Below are 22786 nucleotides of genomic sequence, written 5' to 3'. Positions count from 1 at the left end.
GTTACCTCAGGCCGCAGAGCCCTCCTAGCGGAGCGAGGTAGTGGCGGTGTTCAGCTGGCGCGGGGCTGGCGTCCCTCGGCTGTCCGCGGCCATGTGCAGAGGGTGTTATCCGCTGCCGTGGCTCGCCTCCTCCCCCGGCTGCCTCAGCAGGAGGAGCAGGGGCCAGGGGGGAGCGCTGCTGGGCGCCGGGAGCGACCCAAACGAGGGGAAGCCCGCCGCCGTTCGCCTCGCCTCGTCCTGTCCTCCGCGCTGGGCGGGCTCCCCCGCGGGCGTGCAGCGGTGACCTGGGGGCGCGGAGCGGCACCGCTACACACACGACACGGGTCGGCGGACGCCACCTGCCCCGCAGAGAAGCTGCTGCCCACGGGCTGGCTGCTCAGCGCCTGCCTCGGCGGCAGCGCACTCCACCGGCTCGCCTTGCCCTCAGCAGCGGCGCAGCCTACGGAGCCGGCCCGGGGCTAGGGGAGCCGCGGCACCACACCGCCTCGCATCTCACAGCATCCCATCCGGCATCGGCGCCGCCTCACTGCGAGGGCAAAGCCGGACCCTTGCTGCCGCCCCTCTGCCAGGGCGGCCTCCGGCAGGCCGCACTCAGCTGTGCCGGTTCCCGAGAAGGAGGGAGCAACTGTCCCGACTCCCACCAGCTCCGCGCGGGCTCCTGCCACCCGCTGTCCCTTCAGGCGGAAGAGGCCCCGCGCGCCGCGTCAGCAGTGACCCCTGCTAGGGGCCGTGCTGCCCCGCCGAACGGTGGCCCGCGCACCCCGAGGGCGGGGCGGGCTGAACGGCGTCCCGCCGAGGTCGGGGGTGCTGGGGAAAGGACATTTGGGGTTGTTTTTATCTCGATACTTTGAGGGGGAAATGTTTCAAAGCGTAAAAGAGATATCGGTGAGGGTCCAGAAGAGGTTGGCTTTAAAAGTAGCCTTGGCATGAAATGCTTTCTCGAATATGCTGTTAAATACCGAACCTGCTACAAATATATTTAATTTCAAAAAACCCAGCCCTGTAATAGTAAAATAAAAAAGGTAGAACATAAAAGAAGTTTCAGTTGCCTTTGCTGTATATGGTTTCTGGAGCTCACACTAGTCCACCTGTGTATTTTAATTGCTAGACAATCTACATTCCATGATTTTATTCCCCCTTAGGCAGAAAGTTAAGCCCTGGTCTCACGAGTACCTGTGTGTTTACTTAACTTTGCACGCATGAGCTATTCTACTGAAGTGCATACAAAGTTTGCATGGGCAAATTTAAGAATGTGCATAAGTGTTTTTCTTATGATAGTTAACTTGCTCATGTTGCATATGAGAAGAGCATAAGGAGATTTCTCATTTGACAAACCCTACTAGATAGGTAAGTGGCACAGGGAATGATACGTCTGCATTTAAGCTCCTGCTCATAATAAGTCCCTGCTGCTCCCAGGAGATATCGCTTCCATTTCCTTGTTTGATGCAGGCAGCGTGTGAACTTCTCCAATGGGGTCTTGGGATCTCTGTATCCATCCTGTAGCTGCAAATACAGTATTTTCCATGAGCGCTGTGAAGACTGGGGAAAAGGACAAATTTGTTAGACCAGGAGTTGTATAATCAGTTTTATATGTTTATAAAAATATAGCTTTTTGAACAAGTTACAGAATATAAAATAAGACAAAAGATTAAAAACTAGTTCCTAACCTTGTTTGTTGGACTAGATATACCCAAAGAGAATGTCATCCAGACAGCACAAGAAACTTAGATACATTTATTCCTGCTCTTTCTAAACAAAGTTTTCAAACACAGTTCTTAAATCTTTCTGACAACGGACAGTTTTACAGGGATCAGACAGTTCCTTTTTCCTTCTTTAGTCTCTTTAGATCCATATATCATACACATCATGACATAAATTATCCCTTAAGTCAGTTAGAGTCATTATAGATGTATAAATCACTGTTTGATCAAGTGAGAGCTCAGTGAACTCAAAATATGTTGTCTATTTTAAAATCTTTAACTATAATTAAAAAATTGCTCATATCACTAAATCAAAATCCCACAGTTGAGCAGCCTAAATGAAGTTGTGCATACAAGCAGTCCAAGTAAACTATTTAGTGTCCTCTGTTTTTCAAGATCCTTATCAAGCTGATCAGTCCATGGGGAATATATAAAATGTGCACCCATCATGTTCAGCTGATGTCAGTGTTTGGGGCACAGAGCCATTAACACATAAACTCATCTCCTAACCACCTACTGCTTGAGAGCATAGCTAGTAGATGATTCATTGGTAGTATCAGAACCTATTTGAGGTAGAAACCTGGGAGACACTCCTGGATTGAAGAGGTGAGGAAATTTGTCAGGAGAGTGGAAGAAGAGATGGAATCTATACTAAAAACTAGTATGAGCCTTGAGGAGCTTAAGAAAGCAAAACAATTATAATTTAAAGGGGGAAAAACTGTAGAACCTGAGCTTTGCTTGGGGCTCCATACTACAAAAGATCAGCCCTGCCTAAGTATTTAAAGTATCAGGCCAGTTCAAAACTTGTGAGAAATTTAAGAGAGTCATCTGTTTTCCAAAACTACTAGGAAACTGAGCTCCATTTTTCTTCCCTCTACAAGAAAAAACACAGATCAAACACCGCAAAGGAAAACTTGCTGACATAAGCTCTCATCACAAAAACACTTATGGACATGTTTAAGTCAGGCATGTAAGTACAGGACCAGGGCATAAAGGCGTTTTTTTTTGTCCAGCACCTAGTTAATGAGGCACGCAGCACAATTCACTGCAGTCACTATAGTCCAATACACCTTCATAATACAATTTTAGCTGTAATCAAGTATAAACAAGACACTAAGAATCACAGGCACTTCTATATATGAAGTGACTGATATTCTAATGTATCAGCAATAAGACGAGCTGCCTGAAAAAAAAGTCTTGCATACCTGGTTTCTCATTAATCTTAATGCAGTTTTTCTCTTAAATGTTTATTACCAGTAGTTGAACATGTAATAAGAGGCAAAACGACCTTTTTTAGCCACAATCACTGTTATTTCCCAATTTGTAGAAATGTAATTCCTGTATCGCACCCATGTAGGCTTTCCAGGGGACCAGTGAAAAGTTAAAACAAGTCACAGAGCAACCTCTTCACCTTCCTCCTCATGTACAGAAAGAATCACAGATTGGTTGAGGTTGGAAGATCATCTGGAGATCATCTTGTCCAACCCCCTCTGCTCAAGCAGACTCACATAGAGCCAGTTGCCCAGGACCATGTCCAGATGGCTTTTGAATATCTCCAAGGAGGGAGACTACACAACCTCTCTAGGCAACCTGTTCCGGTTGTAATGAGAGATTAATTTGTGCCAGAGCTTAGCACTAGTGACTAAAGTAAACAAATCCTTAGGTTGCATGAATTGTACTTTAACCTTTGTTTTTATCTATGGAAATGTAAGCAGTAGGTAAGGAAGTATAAGCAAAAGTTTAACTACAGGATATTCTGTAACAAAAGATAAGGAAACATCTCAAGACACAGACAAAAATGGCTCCTGGAGGCTGCGAGAGCAAATCAAGAGAAGACCCCAGGCTCTGCAAACAGGATTGGATGAGCAGAAGTGACATCAGGAAATGAAGCGACCTATAGAGACTATAAAATCCGGTAACAATCGACAGGCGGGGTCCCTCTTCGGAGGCACCCAGCTCGAGCTGTAACTACTATTGCATATTAAACATAGTAGAACAAGGAACTCTGTTTGATTCTTTTATTAGAGCAGAACCTAGGGACAATCCCTGTTGAGCTGGCCTCCACATAATTCCTACCATGATCTAGGTGGTGGCTGCATAATTCCTATAACAGTTTTGGCACCCCAGATGGGAACCTAGGTGACCACCACTGGATCCTCTCGTCTACAAACTTCCAATTGCCGACATCGGATGAGTTCACCTGTGAACTCTGTGGAATGGGAGGCCCCGACTGGTGAGTCTTAAAATTCCGCAACTAAATTCTGGTAAAGGTATAAGCACGCTAGAAAGGGGAATATAACTGGTGTAGAGAAGAGGACGCCCTTGGCCGAGGTACTAGAGAACTGGAGAAAGATAGATAGAGTTGCAGGTCTATCGAAAAAAAGAGCAGTCATTTTGTGTCAGGAAGACTGGCCAGCACTTACAGAAGCGGGGGGATGGCCCTGTAAAGGATCCTTCGAATTAAAGAAATTGGCTATGCTCTGGAAAATTTTGCAGGATGAAAAACCTCAGCAAATGGATTATTGGTATGTATGGGATAATTTGGCATATGACTGCCATAAAGAGGACGGTCGAAAAGGAGTACAAAAACCTCGAGGAGGAAGTTTAGATGTAGCAGTTGTGAGTAATTTAACCAAGGCGCCTGCAGAGCTGGTCTCTGCACCACCCTATACTCCTCCATCTGTATCGCTTGTTGATCCCCCCCAATTGCCTCTGCTCTCCCCACTGCTTCTGCTGGGCTTCACCCTATGGTTTCTAATGTTATCCCTAATCCTCTTTCAATGCAGCCAGTGGCGGAGGGGGAGGTTGGAATGTTCCTCCCCCACCTCCAGTGTTACATGTATACAGCCATTACCCCTGGAACTGTGGGGATTTGGTTATGTGGGGAAATCAAATGCCCAGGATAAAGGAAGATGTGGTTTGGTGTGCATCATTATTTTGCAATATTTGTTCAGGATATAATCCATCCTGGGCCAATGTTAACTTGTTTTTGAGAGAGTTATTCCATCCAGATGGGAGATAAGATAATTGAAAAGGATGTGGAATTAACCCTAAAGGCAATGGGAAATCAGACTGCCTGAGTTCAGGTTGATCCTAATTGGGATTATAATAATCAAACAGATAGAGATAATTGCCGAAAAGCAGTTAGAAATCTGATAGCTGTGATTAGAGCTCGTGGGGAGATAAGATTAAATTGGACTAAAGTACAGGAATTGAGAGAGAGGCCAGGGGAACACCCCAGCGACTACTGGGGAAGATTGTAACAGGCTTTGTTGACTCTCCAGAATTTTAATAATGATTGGCAGCAAGTGTGTTTGTGGATCAAGCTGCACCAGATATAACGAAGTATTTCAAAGAACATATGCCTGGTTTGCAAGGAGAGACATTACAAAATTCTTAATTGTGGCTGTGCTTGTATACGACAGTCGAGAAGAAAAACAGGGAATGGAATTGGCAAAGGAAAGGAGAAAGGAAAAGGAACTAGTATCTTGACAACAGCATTAACAAAGGGCTTGCAGTTGAGAGGGTTTTCCCCTTCCTGAGGAAGGCGTAGAGGAAGAGGTGAAATAGGTTGAGGATATGGAGGAGCAGGTAAATTTGGATATGACTGGGTAAACAGATGTAATCATTGTGGGGAAAGTGGTCACTGGAAGAGAGAATGCCCACTCTGACCCAGAGGACCACAAAGGGGACTGAATTCAGAATTCTTAGGACCAAGGTTGGAGGGCGGTAACTTGGGACAACAATGACAGGAGGAAGGAGATTTAGAAGACCCTGTGGAAGTTGAGATTTACGGGATTTGGAAAAATAAATTAGACCTTAGAGAACACATAATTGGGAAAATAGGAAACAAAGAAATTGAATTCCTAGTCGACACAGGAGCGACACTGTCCCTTCTAAATTTTATACCGAAAGACTCCTGTCTCAAGATAGAGTAATGATTCAAGGACTGACCAGGAAAGGGGAACATGCCCTCAGTAAACCACTATTGCTATTGATAGGTAACAAGGGAATATAGGGAAGATTTGTAATACCTGAAGAACCACCAGCTTGTTTATTGGGGAGAGATTTATTACAAGCTTTAGATGTGCAATTGCATCTGTCCCTAAGGGTACTGATTTGATAATTGCAGCGTTATGTGTTGTATCTGATGCAGGAGAGTCAGAGTTGAAAATACTGGAGGAATTGAAGGAGGTGCCTGGGCAATTGTGGAGTAAATCAGGAACAGATGTAGATTATTAAAATCGGCACTGACAGTCCACATAAAAACAAAGGGAGAATCACCTCCCACGGTAAAGCAATACCCAGTCCTCCAGGAAAAAAAGTGTATTAAAAACCAAATTGATCAATAACTTGTTAAGGGTATTTTAAGAGAATGTGAGTCTCCGTATAATACATCGATTTTGCCGGTAAAGAAAAATAAGTTAAATAAGGATGGAGATCAAGAATTTAGGTTTGTTCAAGATCTGAGAGCTATTAGTCAATATGTGATTGTTCCAGTGGTACCGGATCCCTCCATTGCGCTCCTACAGATACCATACTGAGCTAAATGCTTTACTGTGATCGATTTGATTGCTGCATTTTTCAAAATCCCGATAGACGAAGAGAGTCAACAGTTGTTTGCCTTCACTTGGAAAGGACAGCAGTTAATATGGACTCGCTTTACACAGGGGTTTACTGGTTCTCCCACTATATTTTCCCGGGTATTGAAAGAAGATTTAAAGGATATTGAGTTACCTGGTGGATCAGTTTTAGTGCAATATGTAGATGATTTACTAATAGCAAGTAAAAATTATGATGACTGTTTGAAAGACACTATATATATCTATGTCACTTTTTGGAGGAACAAGCCCTAATTCCTATGAGGCATTTCACAGGTTGGACTACACCATCTGCAAGTTCTGTGTTTAGTCGCTTCATGACGGCTGTAAAGCTCTAAGGCTTGTTACACAGCTTCGTTTTACAAGCTGTCCTTATTTCAGGGTGCCTTTTAAACCTAGGGATGCTGAAGTTCCTGAAAAAAGTCAAAATGTTGAATCCTGCCCATGCTGGACCAATCATGGTTCAGTGTTGCGCTGGTGTGGGTCACACAGACACGTTTGTTGTTATAGATGCCATAATAGACATGATGCATGCTGAACAGCAAGTTGATGTTTTTGAGTTTTTTTCAAGAAACCCTTTTAGTTCCTAATATATCAGCAGCACCTGACTTCTCTTTTGCTCAAAACTCCATCCCCTTTCCCTGCTAAATCTAGTTTAAAGCTCTCTTTATAAATCTGGCCAGATTGTTGGCAAACACCGTCTTGCCCCACTTGGTCAGGTGAATCCTATCAGCTTCCAACAGACCCAGCTTCTCAAAGAGTAGATCCATGATCACAGAAGCCATAGAAGTCCTCGGGCACTTCTCCCAGTCGTCATGATCGATCAAAGATTATCCAGACTGGCCAAGAAACGACATCTGCCAGCTCCCTCAGCACTCGTGGGTGAATCCCATCAGGGCCCATGGACATATTTATGTCCAGATTGCTTAAGTATTCCCTCACCTGACCCTCCTTCACCAAGGGTTCTTCTTCCTTGCTCCAGCCTTTCCCCCTGGTCTCTGAGATTCCTCCAGGGAGGTCTTGCTAGTAAAGACTGAGGCAAAGAAAGAATTCCATGGCCTTTGCCATGTCCTGTGCAACAACATCCCCCATCTCGTTGAGCAATGGGTCCACATTTTCCCTAGTCTTCCTTTTGTCACCTATGTACTTATTTAAGCCCTTCTTGTCATCTTTGAAATCCCTGATGTCACATGTCCATCACAAAGGGAAATTTCTTAGCAGCAACACCTGGAGAAGCCTGTGAAATATATGCTGGATCCCCAGTTATAGAAAAAGCGTAAGACTTTTCATCTGTTTTGAGCTTTCTTTTCCATATGACAGGGTCACAGACCAGGCCAACTACTGAGAGTTGACAGACGAAGCTTTATTGTGGTGGTTAATTAATGTTTCATATGTTTCTAAAAGTCAGTTCTTCACCGTCCGAAGAGAGAGGCAAGGACGCTTATGGATGTTAAGGGTCCAATTGGCGAGGGTCTAATATCTCATAGAAAATTCATGCAGAGACTTCAAACTGTTTAGGGAAAAGAAAACTACGTGCAGCATGGAAAATTCTCAGAGAGACAAAAGAGCCAGACAGGATTAAAATTAATTGCTTTTTATATCATAGAGACATAAGACGTCATAGTAAACCACCACTTCTATCAGGCAGTTGGTGTTAGTTTCTATTTTTCACTTGGAAAAACCAATAAAAGATGTTTTCTCTTCTCTCAGAAAAATTTTAATATTTCCAGATGGTTTTCCTGTTTTAGAATTTAGAACAGACAATGGTAATTACCGATTCCTACTTTCTCAGGATGTTTTACCATTTTTCAAATATATTTTTCACCTTTCAAAACAACGAAATGCCATTACAGTTTCTTGTTCTTCTTATAGATGGTATCTCACGATATCTCCTGTTTCTAGGTACTCAGCTAACATTCAAAGATGACAGCTGCACTTGGATTGCTCCTTGTTCACAGGTATAGTTCCCAGGCTAAAAGTTCCCAGGGTGGCAGGCATTTAATCTATCAGTATTTCAGCAGATGTGCTAAGTATTTTTTCCTTAAACCATATTGTCAATATGTTTACTCATATCAAGAACATGTTCAGTTGTTTATTTATAGTAACTTTTTCTATATTAATGTACTGCAAGATACTATCTTTCTTCTAGTAATCACAGCCTAAAATTTTCTTTTCTACACGAGTGACCTTGTGTTTGGTACTATTCAAATTCTTGTTGATCAAACGAGCTTACTTCAACATGTGATTGATAAACATCAAAATTTTGTACAACTCAGGCATCACCGCTGTTACTTCTCTCTCCACTACTTCTAGTTTCGTCTACAAATATTACAAGTAATGCATTTAAATTTTATTCCAGTTCACTTACCAAACTATTTCAGATAAATAGGGCGAGAACAGATGACTCTAGTTCTGAACTAGTAGCAACCTCAAAAGGAAGATGAGTCCTCAATTACAATTACACTTTGCGGTATATTTTTTAATCAAATTTTGATCCCTTTAATACAGGTTGCATTGAATTTGTGTACTTTTTTTTTCTCCTATTAGATTGTCTGTTCTTCAGCACAATACCTTTATTGACCAACAATAGGTTTTTAACAAAACAAATTTTCAAGAATATCATATTGGATAATTGGAAGAGTAGTATGGGAAATTATAACATATATTTCGCATTCTTTCCTATATTTCTTGGTTAGCCTTTTTTTAATATTTGGCTGTCACCTTTTTCTCTTTCATTTATTGTTTTAATCTAGTGACCTCTAAGACAAAATACAGGGATAACAGACATTTTTAAATACTACAGCCATTAATTATGCCACATAATTAAGCTCTTAATTATGCCACAAGATCTTTTTTTTCTCTGTGTCCTATAACACTATTCCCACGGTTCTGCTCTAAATCAGTATAATTATCACTGACAAAAAATAAAATCATTAATTATTAACCTGAAGAGAATATGTCGGAATATAAAGCCAGGAGAGCATCTTCCTACTGATTTTTGACTTACAAATCCTTTTACTGTTTTGCATAGGTTTTACAGCATAAACAAAAAATCCTTGCTACTGCATGTTACTAAAAAATCCAAGGCCCAGTTACCAAAGCATCTACTTATCCTTTTCAGTTATATAGTATACCTTTTGTTCCTTTGTTCTTCCCTCATATAAATTCTGTTTCCTATTGCTCTGTATTCTACAAAAAATGAACATCAAGGTACATGAAAGAATAACCTTGGTCAAAGCTTTTAGAACATTCAGTATTCCTGTTACAACGTTTATAATTTAATAGTTACTTTTTAAGGTTATTTCTAGCTTTTAAAGAATTCAAACATAGTTCATTATTAGTTATTAATAATTCAGCTTCTGTTTTTCTTTATGTAGGACACTTTTGTCTCCTCAGCTTCATTAGTCTTTTTTGTGTTTTTCTCTTTTATTGTTTTCTTTGTATTCTTGCATATCACTTGTTATTCTTAGATTTTTTTTAAGAACGACTTATTATCTTTTACCTTACTTGTCATTTATTGCGAAATGATAGGGTAGATTTCTGTGTCAATTGTTTGCTGCTTCCAACTGCTTATTTTTCCTCAATGGTATTGAAATCCCATGTAATTTTACAAAAGTCTTTAAGGACACAATTCAGAATATATAAAGTTAAATAAGAACATATATTTTTACAAGAGAAACGCTCTAATTAAGCCTTAATATCATATCAATACTATTGCTAATCAATCCTACGGCACTGTCAAAGTCCAATACTGTAAGACAATGTTCTTTTAGATATTGCATGCTTGGAGGGTGTAATGTTTATTATCAAATTTAATTATTTTTATATGTTACATGGGATTTCTGATTTACCAGAGTGATGCAAAATACACTGAAACCACAATAAAAATGTAACTTATATTTAGCAAAATATAGCAAAAGCAATACACAGTTCAATAACAATACCAATTTGAACCCCACTACTGGTCTCTAGAACATTCTCACCATCAGGACAGGGATTGTCCCCAATAACCTGGAAGGAATATGTGGTTTGTAGGCACCTCAAGGTCGTTGCTCTCTTCAAAAAACATTTGTTATTTACTTAGTTTTATAGTCAAAGTTGGGCTGAGCCACGTATTCATTCTGCCCATGCTGTTACGGTAAATTCAGGGACAAATATATACAGTTCGATCTACGCAATTGACTTAGCTTTTTACCTGAAAAAAATGTCACTATCTGGACCACATGGTCTTGAGAGAAAGTCAGCTTTGTTTACAAGATCCCTAGTTACTCCCACCCTACATTATTCCCTGATCTTCATGTGCACATGGCTGTTGCCCATCTCCAAATAGCCTTCTTCCATTTTAGGGATTTATTGCTCAGTCACAGTTATGAATGCTAACAGTGTAAAGAATAGGCAATTTCCAGAAAGAAAAGCAGTATTATTTGACTTTGATCACTTTCACTGCATTGTCAAGAATTAAAATTGGTACCTGGTAACAGAAGCTGGAACATTTATATATCTTTTAATTATTATCACCACATAATAGGAGCAAAAATACTAGTTTTTTTCCCAGTAACTTCATTGAACTATCTCAAGGTAAAATTTTTCAAGCAGATTACAGCCAAATATAAACTTTCAACTGCAGATAGTAATCGGCAAGAGCTGAAAGTATTTTCTATTTGAAAATTTTTCCATTTAAAAAAGTGTTGAAAATCGTAAAAACTATCTATCTATCATGTAATATCTATCATGTACTTTTCTTTGTACAAACAGAAAGTTCTGAGTATTTTTATTAATGTCTATGATGAAAATCTTTTACCATATATTCCCTTAAGTTTTATTTAAAACTAATGCATTTTTTAGTACAATTTCTTATGAAGTTAATTATACATGATATAACTCCATATGTAGTGATAATGAACATGTCATGAACATTCATTCCTGAATTTTCCTTCTCCCTGGCTTTACTTGGGAAGGTACTCCATAAAAAAGCAATCTCTAAAAGAGATGTTTCCAGAGACATGTTTCCATCTCTCTTTGACAGATGTTTCCATCATCTCAAAAGAGAGATGTTTTGTCACATCTCTAAAGAGAGATGTTTCCATCTCTCTTTGCAACAAGTTCACAACATTACTATTCCCTACACATCAAATTTCAAATGAGATCAAACTTGGATTGAAAACAAAAAGCCCTCCCAGCTTAGAATCATATAATGGTTTGTGTTGTAAGGGACTTTTAAACGTCATCTAGTCCATCCCCCTGCAATGAACAGGGATATCTTCAACTAGATCGGGTTGCTCAGAGCCCCATCCAACTGACCTTTAATGTTTCCACGGATGGGGCATCTACCACCTCTCTGGGCAACCTGTTCCAGTGTTTCACCACCCTCATCGTAAAAAAATTCTTCCTTGTATCTAGTCTAAATCTATCCTTTTTTAGTTTAAAGCCTTTACTACTTGTTCTATCTCTACAGGCCCTGCTAAAAAGTCTGTTCCCATTTTCTTATAAGCTCCCTTTAAGTACTGAAATGCTGCAATATTTTTTCCCTGCAGCCTTTTCTTCTGTAGGCCGAAAAACCCCAAATCTCTCAGCCTTTCTTCATAGGAGAAGTGTTCCAGCCCTCTGATCATTTTTGTGGCCCTCCTCTGGACCCGCTACAAAAGGTCCATGTCTTTCTTTTCTTCTAAGACAGCAGGGATGGATGCAGTACTCCAGGTGGATTATAAGAGTGGAGTAGAGGGCAAAATCACCTCTCTCGACCTGCTGGCCTCGCTTCTTTTTACGCAGCACAGAATATGATTGGCTTTCTGGGCTGCAAGTACACATTGCCAGGTCATGCCTTGTTTTTCATCCACCAGTACCCTCAAGTCCTTCTCTACAGGGCTGTTGCCAATCCCTTCATCCCCCAGCCTGTATTGATACCAGGGGTTGCCCCCATCCAGGTGCAGGGCCTTGCACTTGGCCTTGTTGAACCTCATAATGTTGACATAGGCCCAATTCTTCAGCTTGTCCAGGTCCCTCTAGATGGCATTCCATCCCTCAGGCATGTCAAACACAACACTCCGCTTTGTATCATCTGCAAACCAGCTGATGGTACTCTTGATCCCACTGTCTGTGTCGTTGATGAGAAGATTAAATAGTACTGGTACGAGTATGGACCCTGGAGGGACACCACTCATCACCATTCTCCATCTGGACATTGAGCCATTGACCTCTACTATCTGGATGCAATCATACAGCCAATTCCTTATCCATCGAACAAGCCATCCATCAAATACTTATCTCTCCAATTTAGAGAGAAGGATGTTCTGGGGGACAATGGGGTAGTTCACTTTTTAACAGTAGCTAGTATTGGGCTATGTTTTAGATTTCTGATGAAAAAACTCTTGATAATACAGAGATGTTTTTGTTGCCATTTTGCTTCTCACACCACACAACCAGTGAGTAGGCTGGGGATGAACAAGAAGTTCTGAGGGGACAAAGCTGTGACAGCTCATCCCATATTACCAAAGGGATATTCAATATAATGTCACATCATGAGCATCAATACAAGCACAAGGAAAGGAGGAGTAAGGGAAGATGTTTAGACTTATGATGTTTTTCTTCCCAAGTAAACGCTGTGGGTGATGGAGACCTGCTTTTCCGGAGATGGCTTAACACCTGCCTGCTGATGGGAAGTAGTAAATAGTTTGCTTAGCTTTGCTAGCACACACTGATTTTACTTTCCCAAATATACTGTCTTTATATCAACCCATGTGTATTCTCACTTTTCCCCTTCCGATTTTCTCCCCATCCCACTGTGAGGGGAATGAGTGAGGAGCTCTGTGTTACTTCAGTGCCTACAGGGTTTAACCCACAGCTACTTTGCTTTCCCTGACTCTTTATGAAGCTGAAAACAAAATAAGTATCTCAATTAATTTTTCCGTTAAAAAATGCAACATTGAAGGAAATAACGTTTACGACAATTTATGTAAAGAAAAATTACTCAAATGGAGATGGAAGAAAAAGTTTAATACTTCAACGAATCAAGATGGGGTGAGTTTTTGTCATGGTCCATTTTGATCTCAAATTTACAGGGCAACGTAATCTGTGAATTAAAATTATTTTATGAGCTTATTAAAAATACAACAAAAAAATGACAAAGAACGGCTGAATCCCCTTTGCCCAAATTATTTTATCACGAGAATTCACTTATCACTCAAGTCATAAGGTTTCATAACTTATAACACGTAATGCTTAATCCGTGAAACTATAAGCAAAAATCAGATACCTAGCAGATGGTGAGTGTGCTCATACTTCCTCCTCCACTGCAGTGCGAGCATCCCTTCTATCACGCTGGGAACCATGAAAGCCTCAGCAGTCCAGCTGCTGTTTTATCCACTTCAAAAGCTTTTTGGGAAAGCTGATATTTTATAAATTCCAGCTTGGAAGATTGGTCTATATAATTTCCATAAATTAGGAGATTCGGAGGAAAATGCCAGACAATAAATAAGCAAAGATGGTGGCAGCAGGAAACAGCAATTTTCAGGTGATAAAAGCTTCATAATTGTCCTTTAGCTCTTTCTGACTATATGTCCTGCCTAATTCCTGGTCGCGCTTTGACCTAATGGCGCTGCTCCAAGGCTGCAAGAATACATCAGGCCTTAGCATGACCTATGTTAGCCAAAATCTGAGCAGGAATGAACAGTCACATTTGTTCTTCTCCATTACAAAACACTGAAAGAATAGAATCATGATGCTGCAGACATGAGTATTGCATATTTAATGTAATCTTCCAAGTCCAGTAATTATTCTTTACTGCAAACCACAAAATATACATTAGAAGTGGAGAAAAGTGCAATCCAGTCATTTACAGTACCGTTAGTCTCTTTTAGATTGTATTTTCTGTCTTGTAAAATTGTTAAATCGCTGACAATGTCTGACTAAGACCTTACTGAGATACATAGACTTGCTTTTTTTTTTTTTTAGTTTCACTTGCATCCATGTTCTCTTTTGTTTTCTTCCCCAGCACATATACGTTTTAGTAACCTGCAGAGCAGAGTAGATTATAGGATATTTCCTGTGACTTGTTACCTAATAAGACTAAACAGGCCTTGACCAAGCTCGTTAGGCTTCCTAATTAAATCACTGATAACAGGAACTCAGGAGGTTTGTGCCAAATATAAACACCAAAGAACTAGATTAAATCGACCCCCTTGTAACATTCCGAGGCCGAAGGACTGATGAGGTAATTCAATGACTATATACGGACAAAGGAAGCCCAAAGTTCAACTAGTGGACAATGTGAGGAAGAGTATGGCAGACTACCGGGAGGGTGAAAAGACCCTACCTGTAATTTTACTGCCCATGATTGCCTACATAAATGAATTCCGAGAACTCATCACCATAAAAATGCCCTTTTCAGGAAATCTGATGAATATGTATGATTTTTCTGTATATGAACTGATGTGCTGTGCTAACCTGGCGGAGCACTTGTGGTGGAGCGATCCCCAGTGCTGCCCAGCGCTGCAATAAATAGTACGTACTTAATAGTCATCCCGACTATTGAGTTCTTATTTCGGCTTTTCACGGCAACACTTGAATGGAGCTAAGAAGAAATCTTGAGGGAAGAAGTAAAACACTAGCAGTTACTTATTGAGACTCCAGAAAAACATATGATGTATGTAAAAGTATTAAAATAGTTACAGAGATGAGAATAGTCAGTCGAAGACACCTTTCATATACAAACCAGAAAAAGAGGGAAAAAGTGTAATTTTTGAGACGTAATACAGGTCCTCTTTGTACAGACCTGGATCAATGCAAAAATTGAGAAAGTACCTATATTGTAAGTACAGACTGCAAAAATTCTAAGAAATCAGAGCAATTTTTGCTTAAAAGCAGAAACCGAAAAATCAAATATTCCTAAATAATGTACATATACAAAACCCAAAGGAGATTAAAGACTCCATTTTGATTAAGGGATTTTGAATATATGTTACAAGAGAAGGAGAATTTTCAACTAATACTTGTCACCAAGAGATGCCTCTTGCACAAAGGAAGAGTACATCAGCAATTCAACAATAAATTGCATTATCATTTTCACCATTACACCCTGGATAGAAATACATGGTGTTCCCTTCTAGCTTTTTAATAATATCGAACGGGATGCTTGTCATTGAGAACATATTTATTCTATATAAATATCAAGTCTGGATGGAACGGCTTGGTCTTTTTCGAAGTACTCTGAAATGACCATTCACACAAGACAAACTCACCGAGGTAAAAAAAAGAAATGTATTAATCAACTTTAAACACAAAAATTAGAAACTTAAGGAAGAGTTGAACAGAAATGAATGGAAAGCATGCAAATATGTTACATGAATAAAATATGTTAAAAGAATCAATGAGTTACAGGCTTTTGTTAAAGGATAGGATGGAGAAAGACTTCATGGAAGTATGTGCGGAGAGGATAGTAAAGATATAGTTAGGAAAGCTGAAAAAATTATTCCAAAATGCATTTTGTGGCTTTTGGCATTGCAAATAATTTGAGTGAAAAAATTTTCATTTGTGTTTAATCTTATGACAAGGCAGCTGCTGGTGCTGTAGGTATCTGCAACAAATTAAAGGGCAGTTAAATCAAGTCTTTCCACACTAAGAACAAAGAAGGACAACTTAGCATAGTATTTCTAATAGGCTTATAAACCTGCTGCACATTATTTCAAACAGCTTTTATGTGATTATGCTATCTGTGGTTTCCAAGATGTAGAGCTAAATCAAAAAAATGGAAAGACTTGAATAAGACAATAACAAATTACATAATATCTCATGCTATAGCTAAAGAGAGGGGCTTTCTTAACTTTGCTAGTTATGGCAAGTATACATTGAGCAGCTACAAGAAGCACACCCAGCTACTCTCTCAATCCCCTTCTCAAAATGTCAGGAAGAGAATATAAGAGGAATAAGGTTGCGGATCGGCATAAAAAGAGAGACATCACTTACCAATTACAATCACATGCAAAAGAGACTAGACTTGGGGAAATTAATTTAATTTCTAGCCAAATAAGATTTATTTGTATATTGACAAAAAAGAAAAAAGCTATTACACTCCCCACCCACATTCTTCCAAGGCTCAACTTAACTCCTTCTTTCTCAGGTCTTCTACCTGCTTCCCCCGCCCTGTGCGGCACAGAGTGGAAGGGGAATTATGGTGGCACTAATTTCATAAGGTTTCCTCTCTTCCATTCCTTTCTCCTCAAATATTTACGCTTCTACAGCATCATTCCTATCCACAGGGTTAATTAAATACTGCATTAAGGACACATATAGATCGCAAGAATGTACTTAACGATTTTCTCAAGAGAAGGCTTACAGAGGCCCTAAATGACGCATTGTATTTTGAACGAGGTTTAGACGCGAAGAAAAAAAGTTTCTCATCAAACTCTACATGTGGGAGATAAATAAATTTCTAGCACAGACCATCTGAGATGTTGGAGCTTTTCCAGTAGTCTTGATGAATCCCTACAGGATGTTTTACAAAGAGACATTTGAAGAAACAGAACCATTTAAGAAGACCAAGGGCAATCATAAGACAACAAGCTGTTGCTGATCCTCACTGCCACTTGGAACCGCGTTCGCAAGCCCACAGACACTGGGGATCTGCACTTGCCTAGCTTCCTAAGGCTCCAACACCCTCTAGCTCGCTCTCACCGGAGCCCATCTCCGAAATTCCAAAGATCCAGTGATTGCTCCCACACAAAACTGGCGAGGAATGAAAGCTGTTGCTGGTCCTCAGTGTCCCTTGGAACCGCATTCACAACCCCACCAACACTGGGGCTTTGCACTTGCCTAGCTTCCTAAGGCTCCAGCACGCTCTAGCCAGGTCTCGGCAGAGCCCAGCTTCAAAACTCCAAATGTCCAGCAACTGCTCCCACACGAAAGGGGCCAGGACTGAAAGCTGTTGCTGGTCCTCACTGTCCCTTGGAAGCGCTTTCACAGCTCCACCAACACTGGGGATCCGCACTTGCCTAGCTTCCTAAATTTTCAACACGCTCTAGCTCAATCTCGCCAGAGCCCAGCTCCAAAATTCCAAACGTCCAGCGATTGCTCCCACACGAAAGGGGCCAGGACTGAAAGCTGTTGCTAGTCCTCACTGTCACTTGGAACCGCATTCACAACCCCACCAACACTGGTTCTCCGCACTTGGCTACCTTCCTAAGCCTCCAGCAGGCTCTAGCTCGCTGTCACCAGAGCCCAGCTCCGAAACTCCAAACGTCCAGCAACTGCTCCCACACGAAAGGGGCCAGGACTGAAAGCTGTTGCTGGTCCTCACTGTCCCTTTGCACCGCATTCACAACCCCACCAAAACTGGGGCTCCGCACTTGACTACCTTCCTAAATGTTCAAAATGCTCTAGCTCAATCTCGCCAGAGCCCAGCTCCGAAATTCCAAACATCCAGCGATTGCTCCCACACGAAAGCTGCCAGCACGGAAAGCTGTTGCTGGTCCTCACTGTCACTTGGAACCGCATTCACAGCGCCACCAACACTGGGGATATGCACTTGCCTAGCTTCCTAAGGCTCCAGCACGCTCTAGCTCGCTGTCGCCAGAGCCCATCTCCGAAATTCCAAAAATTCAGCGATTGCTTCCACACAAAAGGAGCGAGATTTTAAAGCTGTTGCTAGTCCTCATTGCCCTTTGGAACTGTATTCACAACCCCACCAACACTGGGGCTCTGCACTTGCCTACCTTCCTAAGGCTACATATGCTCTAGCCAGGTCTCGACAGAGCCCAGCTCCGAAACTCCAAACGTCCAGCAACTGCTCCCACACGAAAGGGGCCAGGACTGAAAGCTGTTTCTGGTCCTCACTGTCCCTTTGCACCGCATTCACAGCCCCACCAACACTGGGGCTCCGCACTTGACTACCTTCCTAAGCCTCCAGCACGCTCTAGCTCGCTGTCGCCAGAGCCCAGCTCCGAAATTCCAAACGTCCAGCGATTGCTCCCACACGAAAGGGGCCAGGACTGAAAGCTGTTGCTGGTCCTCACTGTCACTTGGAACCGCATTCACAGCCCCACCAACACCTGGGCTCCGCACTTACCTTCCTTCCTAAAGCTCCAGCACGCTCTAGCTTGCTGTCGCCAGAGCCCAGCTCCGAAATTCCAAACGTCCAGCGATTGCTCCAACATGAAAGGGGCCAGGACTGAAAGCTGTTGCTGGTCCTCACTGTCACTTGGAACCGCATTCACAGACCCACCAACACCTGGGCTCCGCACTTACCTTCCTTTCTAAAGCTCCAGCACGCTCTAGCTCGCTGTCGCCAGAGCCCAGCTCCGAAAATCCAAACGTCCAGCGATTGCTCCCACACAAAAGGCGCCAGGACTGAAAGCTGTTGCTGGTCCTCACTGTCCCTTGGAACCGCATTCACAGCCCCACCAACACTGAGGTTCCGCACTTGCCTACCTTCCTAAGGCTCCAGCACGCTCGAGCTCGTTGTCGCCAGAGCCCAGCTCCAAAATTCCAAACGTCCAGCAACTGCTCCCACACGAAAGGGGCCAGGACTGAAAGCTGTTGCTGGTCCTCACTGTCCCTTGGAAGAGCTTTCACAGCCCCACCAACACTGGGGATCCGCACTTGACTACTTTCCTAAGGCTCCAGTACGCTCTAGCTCGCTGTCACCAGAGCCCAGCTCCGAAACTCCAAACATCCAGCAACTGCTCCCACAGGAAAGGGGCCAGGACTGAAAGCTGTTGCTGGTCCTCACTGTCCCTTTGCACCGCATTCACAACCCCACCAACACTGGGGCTCCGCACTTGCCTAGCTTCCTAAATGTTCAAAACGCTCTAGCTCAATCTCGCCGGAGCCCAGCTCCGAAATTCCAAACGTCCAGCAACTGCTCCCAGATGAAAGGGGCCAGGACTGAAAGCTGTTTCTGGTCCTCACTGTCCCTTGGTAGCGCTTTCACAGCCCCACCAACACTGGGGATCCACACTTGCCCACCTTCCTAAGCCTCCAGCACGCTCTAGCTCAATCTCACCAGAGCCCAGCTCCGAAATTCCAAATGTCCAGCGATTGCTCCCACACAAAAGGCGCCAGGACTGAAAGCTGTTGCTGGTCCTCACTGTCCCTTGGAAACGCATTCACAGCCCCACCAACACTGGTTCTCCGCACTTGGCTACCTTCCTAAGGCTCCAACATGCTCTAGCTCAATCTCACCAGAGCCCAGCTCCGAAGTTCCAAACGTCCAGCGATTGCTCCCACAGGAAAGGGGCCAGCATGGAAAACTGTTGCTGGTCCTCACTGTCCCTTGGAACCGCATTCACAGCCCCACCAACACTGGGGCTCCGCACTTGCCTACCTTCCTAAGGCTCCAGCACGCTCTAGCTCAATCTCGCCGGAGCCCAGCTCCGAAATTCCAAATGTCCAGGGATTGCTCCCACACAAAAGGGGCCAGGACTGAAAGATATTGCTGGTCCTCACTGTCCCTTGGAACCGCATTCACAGCCCCACCAACACTGGGGCTTCGCACTTGCCTAGCTTCCTAAGGCTCCAGCACGCTGTAGCTCACTGTCGCCAGAGCCAGCTCCGAAATTCCAAACGTCCAGCGATTGCTCCCACACAAAAGGAGTGAGAACTTAAAGCTGTTGCTGGTCCTCATTGTCCTTTGGTACTGTATTCACAACACCACCAACACTGGGGCTCTGCACTTGCCTAGCTTCCTAAGGCTCCAAAACACTCTAGCCAGGTCTCGGCAGAGCCCAGCTCCGAAACTCCAAACGTCCAGCAACTGCTCCCACACGAAAGGGGCCAGGACAGAAAGCTGTTGCTGGTCCTCACTGTCCCTTGGAAACGCATTCACAGCCCCACCAACACTGGGGCTCTGCACTTGCCTACCTTCCTAAGGCTCCAGCACGCTCTAGCTCAATCTCGCCAGAGCCCAGCTCCGAAATTCCAAATGTCCAGCGATTGCTCCCACAGGAATTGGGCCAGGAGTGAAAGCTTTTGCTGGTCCTCACTGTCACTTGGAACCGCATTCACAGCCCCACCAACACTGGGGCTCCGCATTTACCTGCCTTCCTAAGGCTCCAAAATGCTCTAGCCAGGTCTTGGCAGAGACCAGCTCCAAAATTGGAAACTTGAAGTTATTTCTCCCACACGAAAGTGACCAGGACTATATAGCATCTCAGTTTTTCTTTTAGTGAACATAATGAGTTGTCTACGTTAAGAGGACACTAACAACCATCCATTCGCCTTGGATGCAGAGGAGGTTTTTTCAGGCTAATATCTTGTGAATACTGAAGTGCTGATAATGGAAGTTATTCATATGGTTTTTTGTCTTTCGTTTCTCCTTTCCTCGAAGTATTACTCGTCTATGTTTTATAGACCTGTCAGCAGTCATCTTCACGGTATTTTGCTATATTGCATTAGAAACATTCATGCTTTCCTGTCCCATCATAAAAAAACCGAAACATTTAGTATTCACACACCTACTACCAATTAAATTGGAGAAAGACACTCTCAGCAAATTGGAGCAGTGCTCTATAAAATCTAGAGATGCTTCAGCAATGCCTGCTCCCTGCATCTACTCACCCTCTTCAAAGGTGTCTTGTCGTAAATTAGGCGTCTTCAAGTATCTAATTTCCTGGTGGCTGAAAATTAAGAATTATGAAGTAAAGTTATGAAACATGCCCTTGAAGCAGATTTCTGTACCGTAATTACACACAAGCACAGTAGCTAAGAGACATGCTATGCACTTAAATATTAGCAAGCGATAGATCCTGTCACTAAATCTCAGTGGGACATGAGTCTTGTTCTTCTTTCCATTTCCTACCACAGCAAGCCTCAGAGGGATGCAGTAACTGCTGCTGCTATGTGAATAGTTTAGCACCCTTATTCTTATAATTACTGACTCATAGGAAGTTTTGTGTTGGAAGGCACCTTTATAGGTCATCTAGTCCAATAATACCCTCCAGCAATGAGCAGTGATATCTTTAACTAGATCAGGTTGCTCAGAGCTTAATCCAAAGTGACCCTGAATGTTTCCAGGGATGGGGCATCTACCACCTCTCTGGGCAACCTGTTTCAGTGTTCCACCATCCTCATCGTAAAAAAATTCTTCCTTATATCTAGTCTGAATTTAGCCTCTTTTACTTTAAAACCATTACCCCTTGTCCTATTGCTACAGGCCCTGGTAAAAAGTCTCTCTCCATCTTTCTTATAAGCCCCCTTTAAGTATTTAAAGGTCACAATAAGTTCTCCCTGAAGGCTTCTCTTTTGCAGGCTGAACAAACCCAACTGTTTCAGCCTTTCTTCATAGGAGAGGTGTTCCAGCCCTCTGATCATTTTTGTGGTCCTCCTCTGGACGTGCTCCAACAGGTCCATGTCTTTCGTATAATGAGGACTCCAGAGCTGGACGAAGTACTCCAGGCGTTGTCTCACAAGAGTGGAGTAGAGCAAGAGAACACCCTCCCTTGACCTGCTGGCGACTGTTATTTTGATGCAGCCCAGGATACGATTGGCTTTCTGGGCTGCGAGCACACATTGCTGTTTCATGTCCAGTTTTTCATCCACCAGTATCCCCAAGTCCTTCTCTGCATGGCTGCTCTCAATCACTTCATCCCCCAGCCTGTATTGATATTGGGGATGGCCCCAACCCAGTTGCAGGGCCTTGCACTTGGCAAGGTTAAACCTCATGACATTCACATGGGACCAGTTCTCGAAATTGTCCAGGTCACTCTGGATGGCATCCCATTCCTCAGCCGTGTCAGCTTATCACTCAGCTTGGTGTCATCTTCAAATTTGTTGAGAGTGCCCTCGATCCTATTGGCTACGTCATTGATGAAGATATTAAAAAGTACTGGTCCCAATACGGACCCCTGAGGGACAACACTTGTCAGCGATCTCCATCCAAACATTTGGCCATTGACCACTACTCTCTGGATGCAACCATCCAGACAATTCCTTATCCACTGTATAGTCCACACTTCAAATCCTTCTCTTTCCAATTTAGAGAGAAGGATGTTTAGGGGGATCTTGTCAAAGTCCTTACAGAAATCCAGATAGAAGACATCTTTAGCTCTTCCCTTGTTCACTAAAGTAGTCACTCCATCATAGAAGGCCACTAGCTTGGTGAGGCAGGACTTGCCCTTGGTGAAGCCATACTGGCTGTCTCGAATCACCTTACTCTCCTCGTTGTGCCTTAGTATAGCTTCAAGGAGGATCTGTTCTATGATCCTCCCAGGCACAGAGGTGAGGCTGAGAGTTCCGTAGTTTCCAAGGTCCTCCTTTCTACCCTTTTTAAAAAATGATTATCCTTTTTCCAGTCACAGGGTACTTTTTACAGTACCGGGTGACCTGGTACACTGGGTCACCTGACTGCTATGACTTTTCAAATATCATGGAGAGTGGCTTGGAAACTACATCAGCCAATTCCCTCAGGACAGGATGCATCTTGTCAGGTCCCATAGACTTATGTATGTTCAGGTTCCTCAGGTTGTCACGAACCTGATCTTCTCTTACAGTGGGAAG

At 42.8% G+C, this 22786-nt stretch overlaps 1 protein-coding gene across 2 annotated transcripts in view; it reads right to left on the bottom strand.

The window, feature by feature from the left end:
- The window catches only part of LOC142402959 (adenomatous polyposis coli protein-like), a 185389-nt gene extending 184692 nt beyond the window's left edge, over nt 1-697 (bottom strand). For both annotated transcript variants that reach the window (XM_075488939.1, XM_075488952.1), the window contains exon 1: nt 6-697. The gene's annotated coding sequence lies outside the window, so the exon portion shown is untranslated. The remainder of the gene's footprint in view (nt 1-5) is intronic.
- Nucleotides 698-22786: the final 22089 nt, after the last annotated feature.

The sequence above is a fragment of the Mycteria americana genome (assembly GCF_035582795.1).
Source record: "Mycteria americana isolate JAX WOST 10 ecotype Jacksonville Zoo and Gardens chromosome Z unlocalized genomic scaffold, USCA_MyAme_1.0 Scaffold_18, whole genome shotgun sequence".
In the NCBI taxonomy this organism is placed as follows: domain Eukaryota; kingdom Metazoa; phylum Chordata; class Aves; order Ciconiiformes; family Ciconiidae; genus Mycteria; species Mycteria americana.
The sequence above is the reverse complement of the archived record's forward strand: the minus strand, read 5'-3'. Positions and strand labels throughout refer to the sequence as shown.